Genomic DNA, 8,474 nt, shown 5'->3' with positions numbered 1-8,474 from the left:
TTGGCCCCTAATCTCCTTCTGCTAATCAACACTGTTTAGGGTCTTGGTTTTCAGTGTGCGCTATCTCTTAACATTTGACCTGACAAGGTGCAACATTTCACATTTGTCCGTGTGAAACTCCGTCTGCCGGTTCTCCAACCCATATCTGTAACTGATCCATATCCCACTGGATTCTTTTCAGGTCTTCTACACGATCCACACCACCACCCATCATCGTATCATCTGCTAACAGACCAAACCACTCATCTAAACTGTCATCCGCATACATTGCAGACAGGAGAGGTGCCAGTTACATACAGAACACTTTATGGCAGTGTTGCATTTGGAGAAGGAAGTCGGAGGGTCAGAACGGGAGTTCGGAGGGAGCCATTTTGATTTGTTTTTCTTCTTCTCATCGGAGTTAAGAGAGTCGGAACTGCGCAGGCGTGTGACGTCGGGCAGTGAAGCAGGGAAGATTTGAAAAAGACACAGCCTTGTACAGCTGGCAGTGGAGTGGCCGGGAGCAGAGTGAAGGCTTAAGGACTTTGGCTCAACGATCTTAGGCGGAAACAGGCGAGGCATGGTAGGTTTAGTTTTCAGTTTTTCTTGTTATGCAAGTTAATTTGGGTAAGTGCAAGCTGTTGTATTTCAGGAAGACGAGCAGCGTGAGACAGTCACAGTGAAGAGGAGGAACTCTGGGAAGTGTTAGAGAATAAATAGCCACAGGGCTACGCGAAAACATTTCCCAGAAATTAAGGTCAAGGGTGGATAGGGCGGTGAAGATTGCATCTTCATCAATCAAGGCTCTAAGTACGGGAGTCGAGAGATCACTTTGCATTTGTGCAGGACTTAGTTGTACAGGACCCTGGAGTATAGTGCTCAGTTCTTATCCACCTGCTCCATGTGAAATGCCACTGAGCAGCAAAGATTGCAGAGGGAGCTTTACAGGGATATTGGCGAGACTCTAGGGACTGAATAATGGAGAGAAATCAGACAGATTAAGATTTTATACCCTGGAGTTCATAGGTGACTTACAGAGGGTTATAAAACCACGTGGGGCACAGACAAGGTGAATGCACAGAGTCATTTTCTACAGACTTGGAGAATTAAGGAACAGAGCGCACAGTTCCGAGGTGATAACAGGAAGAAATTTAACTCTGTAGCAGGATGACAATTTTTGCTAAAAAAAACGGTGCGCCGTCTGCGGAAGACACTGCCAGAGGAAATGATCGATGCAAATGCATTGCCACTTGTACACGTGTGAGTTTTTCACGTGACTCCTTCAGAATTACGTCATCAACGTGAACTCTGACCTGCCTGACCTCCTGGTCCCGACGCAAGAGGAGGATCTTCTTCCTTCGCGATGAGAACTTCATTTTGGCGAAGGTTCAGCTGAGAGTAGGTGGGGTCCAGTCCATCTGGGAAACAAAGCAAGAGAATGTGAGAGAGAGAGACAAACAGAAGGGCAAGGGACAGGAAGAGAATGGTGGGGCGGAGTGAGAGACGGAGACACAATTTGAGGGAGATGTGGAAGTGAATGGAGAGAGAGGTGGAGACAGAGCAGCCGATAGAGGGATGGATCGATAGCGGAAATAGGGTCAGAGATGAAGGCGCTCGGCTGGAGAATGGGAGAGAATGGGGCGACAGAACGAGGAGAAGAAGTCAACAGTCAGTGTGGATGGAGAAGAAGGAAAGGGACGGTTTGCACCTTAACAAGCGGGGGGCCAGCATTCTGGCAGGTAGGTTTGCCACTGCTACACGGGTGTGTTTAAACTAGTAAGTGGGTTGAGGGGGACGAACTGGAAATACAAGGATGGAGTTAAAGGAAAATAGTGAATAAGAAAACGTAAGAACGACAGCAGAATTAAAGCGGCAGAACGCTCAGGAAGGGATCGGAGCGTATGGCCAAGTGCAAGAGGGATCGATGTTAGAAGCGAGGGAAGTGATGGATGAAAAGTATTATACATGAATGAACGGAGTATAAGAAATAAAGCGGATGAGCTTGAGGCTCAGTTGGAAAATGGCAAGTATGATGTTATAGGAATAACATAGACATAGCTGCAAGAGGCCAGGGATGGGAAATGAACATTCAAGCGTATACGTCCAATCAAAAGGACAGACAGGTGGGCAGAGAGGGTTAGGTATGTCAAGCTGTGGCAAGGGTGCTGGGGAACGACACAAACACTTTTTTATTGGTACAATAAAATGGTGTTTCTTACTCGCTACACAGAAGATCGGAAAATCAAGGTCAAACAGGAACACGAACCTCAGACTAGGGGGACTAGGGACTAGGATCGCCGCGAACCTGGGACTTGGAAACAGGGAGCTGGTATCGCCGCGGAACTTGGACTTGGACAGGGGGAGCATGGAGTGGGTAAACAGGACATTAGCCTGACAATAGTGGTGGAGAAGGCTGGAGTCAATTATAAAAGATTAAATAGCGGCACATTTGGATAGCAATAACACGACCGATCGAGTCATCATGGATGAAGTGGGGGGGATCATGCTTGACTAATTTCTGGAATTTGTTGTGGATGTAACTATGAAATTGGACAAGGAGAGCCAGTGGATGTAGTGCACCTGGGCTTTCAGAAAGCCTTTGATGAAGTCCCGCATAGGAGAATAGTGGGCAAAATTAGAGCACATGGTATTGGGAATAGGGTACTAACATGGATAGAAAATAGGTTGGCAGACAGGAAACAAAGAGTAGGGATTAACGGGTCCTTTTCAGAATGGCAGGCAGTAACTAGTGGAGTACCGCCATGCTCGGTGCTGGGATCGCAGCTATTTACAATATACATTCGTGATTTAGATGAAGGGATAAAGAGTAACATTAGCAAATTTGCAGATAACACAAAGCAGGGTGGCAGTGTGAAATATGAGGAGGATTTTAGGAGAATGCAGGGTGACTTAGACAGGTTGGGTGAATGGGCAGATACTTGGCAGATGCGATTTAATGTGGATAAATGTGAGCTTACCCTCTTTGGTGGCAAGAATCGGAACACAGATTACTATCTGAATGGTGTCAAGTTAGTAAAAGGGTAAATACATCGAGATCTAGGTGTTCTTGTTCATCAGTCACTGAGAGCAACCATGCAGGTACAGCAGGCAGTGAAGAAAACTAATGACATGTTGGACTTCATAACGAGGGGAGTTGAGTATAGGAGCAAAGAGGTCCTTCTGCATTTGTATACGGCCCTGGTGAGACCACAGCTGGAGCATTGTGTTCAGTTTTGGTTTCCAAATTTGAAGAAGGACATTTTTGCTATTGAGGGAGTGCAGCGTAGGTTCACGGGGTTAATTCCCGGGATGGCGGGACTGTTATATGTAGAAATATTGGAGCGACTGGGCTTGTAGACACTGGAATTTAGAAGGATGAGAGTGGATCTGATTAGAACATATAAGATTATTAAAGGATTGGACACACTACAGGCAGTAAACCTGTTCCCTATGTTGGTGGAGTCCAGAACCAGGGGACACAGTTTAAGATAAAGGGGTAGGACATTTAGAACTGAGTTAAGGAAACGTTTCTTCACCCATAGAGTTGTGGATCTATGGAATGCTCTACCTAAGAAGGCAGTGGAGGGCAATTCTCTGGATGCTTTCAAGAAAGAGTTAGATAGCGGAGACAAGGGATAAGGGGAGAAGGCAGGAACGGGGTACTGATTGTGGATGACCAGACATGATCGCAATGAATGGGGATGCTGGCTCGAAGGGCTGAATGGCCTACTCCTGCCCCTAAAGTCCATTGTCAATCGGCTATTGCGTACAAGAGTAAGGAGCTCATGTTACAGTTGTACAGGACGTCGGTGAGGTCACTCGTGGAGTATGGTGTTCAGTGTTGGTCGTCCTGTCCCTGGAAAGATGCCATCGAACTGGGAATGAGTGCAGGGGAAAATTTCGACGACGTTGCCGGGAGGCCGGGGACTGAGTTAGGGAAAGAGGTTGGGTTGATTGCGACTTTATTCCTTGCAGGGCAGGGATGACCTTTCAAGGGTATACAAAGACACGAAGAGCACAGGCAGAGTGAATGTGCGCTATAATTTCCCCTAGACTTGGACAATCGAGGACCTGAGCGCACAGGTATAAGGAGAGAGGGGAAAAAAGATTCAACTGGTGAGCGGATTCACAACCGTCTGTTACCCAGATGGTGGTCAGTCTGTGGAACAAACTGCCAGGGAATTGGTGGAGACGAATGCATTACACACTTGAGCATTTGGGAGTATGACATGTGAGCCCTCCAGAATGAGGTCGCTGTTCCATCACTGACCTGCTTGTCTATTGCTGAGGCTTTCGACTTTCCGAATGTTCAGTTCTGTGTAGGTGGAGGTCAGATCATCTGCGAAAGAGAGATAGACAAGTATGAGATAGCGCGATAGAGAATCAGGGACAGTTAGGTGCAGAGGGAAGTGAAGAGGGTACAGAGACGGTGGGGAGATTGGGTTGGGGACAGCGTACGGGTTGAAGGGAGGCAAGAGAGGGAAGCGAGACAGGGAGTACAGCGACAAAGAGAGTGAAATGGATGGATTGAGTTGTTGAGAGTGGATGACTGAAGAGTGGCGATAGGTGGGAAAATGGAGCAGAATTGCGGAAAGAGAATGAGGAGAAATAGGAGAGAGGGGTAAAGTGAGGTGAGGGAAGCGTGGTAGTCAGTGCGGAGCGTAGGATTAAGAGGCGAGGCAGAGGGGTGAGAGAGTAGAAAGTACATGATGGAGAAATATTGGAGGAGAGAGGATGGAAGAGTCAAAAGGAACGAGAGTGTGAGGGAAAGAGTGCAGAGGGAGAGCCAGATTGGGAGACCGGGGGAAGGTGAGAGAGGAGAGAGGATTAAGAAAATGAGCAAAGAGAGAGAGAAGTGTTAATGGGTAAAAAATGGTAGAGAGATGCTGCGAGATCGTTAGAGAGCGGACAGTATAATCACGCGAGAGCGAGGCAAAAGAGGAGGTACAGAGGGAGCGAAAATGAAGAGTGAGAGAGAGGGAATAGTGGGACATAGCGTGAAATACAGGGCAGAGAGAGAGAGGGGGTACGTAAGAAAGAGAGGTTCAAGGAGGTATAGAGAGGGATGGTGGCGTTAGAGAGGAGCGAATGAGAGAGAGCAGTATGGGGAGAATAGTTAGAGGGTAAAGAGAGGGGGTGATGAGGGACAAGGAGGAGAGTGAGGACAAGAGAGGGGAGATTCGATGAGATGGGAAAAGAGGGATAGAGGGGAGGAGTGGGGAAACAGAAGAATGAGTGTGAGAGGGAAATGGATAGAGAAGCTGGAAGGGGTTAGGTTTGCGCAAAGTGCTGGGGGGAGCAGATGGAAAATACGAGAGGGGATCAAAATATATTTTAAGGGGGCTCCCTCATCACTGCATCTCTCATTGCCCTCTCCAAACACCACCCTTCTTAAGGTGCACCTTATTAGCTGCCATCCCACAACCCTCCCTCCTTTCGCGGTCTAAGCGCTCCCCTCTCATTCACCCTTCCACCCCACCGCCTCGACCACGTCACTTCCACAACACTGCTCCGCATGACATTCTGTCCTCCCACATCACACTCTCTACACCCCACTCCACGATGGTGCTTCGATAATGCCCTCCTATGCCAGTCGCTCCACGCACCCCTTCCTAAAGCACGCCAGCTTCACTGACGTCCCCACCGTCACATTGCTTCCTCCGTGTATCCTGTCCTGCGCGTTCCCTCTGACATATTCTCAAACAGCGAATCATTAGGGTCAGCTGTAAGTTGGCACTGAGGTTTCTCGACAGGATTCGACAAATTACATGAACACAGTCAAGAAAACAACGATGAAACTGACTTCCATCTCTGCGGACCCGGGGCACAGAGAGTGTTTAGGCTTTAGGCTCCACGTACGATATATCAGGTTGGGAAATGGGCTGAGGCTCCCTCATCATCGACCCAGTCAAACACAGAGTGAATCTCCCAGTGTAGCGTCTCACAGGTCCTGGGCTTAGACACAGAGTGACACTCCCTCCTCAATGTGCAATCAGAAACTCCCAGGGTCAAACGTAGAGGGGGTTTCCATCCACACTATCCAACACTCGCTCTCGGAGTCAGACTCAAAATGAAACTCTCTCTCTGTCTTTCTGCCCCACTCACCTCGGGAAGGTGCCCGTGAGCCTGTATTTGTGCGTTTCTTCTTCATGGAAGCTTCGCGGTCGTCTATCCTGTGGAGGATCCTCTGTGTGTCTGAGCTCAGGAAGGAGAAGTAGCCGTTGTCAGAATAAGCCGGTTTTGACAAGGGAGTCTGACCGACACCAAAAAACACAAGCTGTACAGCTGAAAAAGAAAGGAAGCGAGAGCTGGAGGACGGGGTGTTGTGAGAGGAACCGTGGAGAGGGATCGAGAGTGCAAGAGAATGGCCGCAGACGTGGACTTCAATAAAGCCTTTGACAAGGTCCCACATAGGAGATTAGTTTAGAAGATTCAGTTGCGAGGTATCGATGATAAAGTAGTTAACTGGATTCGACATTGGCTCAATGGGAGAAGCCGGAGAGTGGTAGTGGATGATTTCTTCCTTGAGTGGAGGCTTGTGACTAGTGGTGTGCCACAGAGGTCATTGCTGGGTCCACTGTAATTTCTCATCTATATCATTGATTTGGACGATAATGAGGTAAATTGGATCAGCAAATATGCTGATGATACAAAGAATGGAGATGTAGTGGACAGTGAGATAGGTTTTCTAAGCTTGTAGGGGGATTTGGACCAGCTGGAGAAAATGACTGGAAAATGGCAGATGGAGTTTAATACAGACAAGTGTGAGGTGTTGCACTTTGGATGGGAAAGTCAAGGTGGAACACACAGGGTAAATGGAAGGACAGTGAGGAGTGCTGTAGAACAGAGGGACCTGGGGATACAGATACACAAATACTGATACTGATAAATACTGATGCAAAAATAAAACAGTTAATATCTCTCCCATTTCTTTTGGTTCCATATATAGATTATCACTCTGATCTTCAGGAGCACAAATTGTATCCATTATTATCCTTTTGCTCTTAACATACCTATAGAGGCTCTTAGGATCATCCTTCACCCTGACTGCCAAAGTAACATCATGTCTTCTTTTACCCCTCCTGAATTCTTTCTTAAGTATGTTCTAACTCTTTTTGTACACCTTCGAGGGATTCACAAGTAGATAGGGTTGTAAAGAGAGCTTTTAGTACATTGGCCTTTATAAATCGGAGTATGAGAGTTGGGATGAAATGGTGAGGTTGGATAAGACATTTGTAAGAGCGAAATTGGAGCATTGTGTGCAGTTTTGGTCACCAAATTACAGGAAAGATATTTACAATGTTGAACGAGTGCAGAAAAGGTTTGCAAGGACATTGCAGAGACTCGAGAAACTTAATTACCGAGAAAGGTTGAATAGGTTTGGTCTTTATTCCCTGGAGCGTAGAAGAATGTGGGGAGATTTGATAGAGGTATATAAAACAATGATGGGTATAGATGGAGTGAATGCAACCAGGCTGTTTTACGCTGAGGCCAGGGGAGAAAAAAAAACAGGGCATGGGTTAAGGGTGAAAGTGTTGGTGCGTGGCCTACTGGATAAGGCATTGGTCTAGTGATCTAATGGTCACTTGTTCAAGCCTCAGCTGAGGCAGCGTGTTGTGTCCTTCAGCAAGGCATTTATCAACACATTGCTCTGCGACGACACAGGTGCCAAACTGCTTGGGTCCTAGAGCCCTTCCCTTGGAGAACTTGAATAAGAATAAGGAACATTTGTTCTTGGGGGATATTGGAATTCTGATAGAGAAGAAGAGAGAGATGTAGAACATGTATAGGCAACGGGGAGGAAATAATTTGCTTGAGGAGTATAAAAAGAGTAATTTTTATATACTTTTGAGGACTATAAAAAGTATACTTAAGAAAGATATCAGGAGTGCTGAAAAAAGGCATGTTGTTACTCTGGCAGTCAGGGTGAAGTATAATACTAAGAGTGTCTACAGGTATGTTAAGAAAACAAGAATAGTAATAGATAAAATTGGTCCACTTGAAGATCAGAGAGCTCGGCTATGTATGGAGCCAGAAGAAATGGGAGAGGTATTGATTGTTTTTTTTTTGTTGTTTCTTTTTTTTTTTTTTGCATCTGTATTTACTAAGGAAACTGGATTGGAGTCTATGAAAACAAGGCAAACAGGTAGGGTGGTCATGGAACTTATACAGATTAAAGAGGAAGAGGTGCTTGTGCCCTGAGGGAATTCAGAGTAAATAAATCCCCAGGACCTGACAGGGTATTCCCTCGGACGTTGAGAGGGACAAGTGTTGAATTTGCAGTGGCCCTGGCAGAAATATTTAAAATGTCGAAATCCACGGGTCAGGTGCCGGGTGATTGGAGGGTAGCTCATGCAGTACCGTTCTTTAAAAAAGTCTCAAAAAGTAAGTCGGGATATTATAGGGCGATAAGTTTGACATCGGTAGTAGGTAAATTATTGGAAGGAATACTAAGAGATAGGATCTACAAGTATTTGAATAGACAGACACTTATT

This window comes from Hypanus sabinus, unplaced genomic scaffold, assembly GCF_030144855.1.
Source record: "Hypanus sabinus isolate sHypSab1 unplaced genomic scaffold, sHypSab1.hap1 scaffold_185, whole genome shotgun sequence".
In the NCBI taxonomy this organism is placed as follows: Eukaryota; Metazoa; Chordata; class Chondrichthyes; order Myliobatiformes; family Dasyatidae; genus Hypanus; species Hypanus sabinus.
This window is presented reverse-complemented; position numbering follows the sequence as displayed.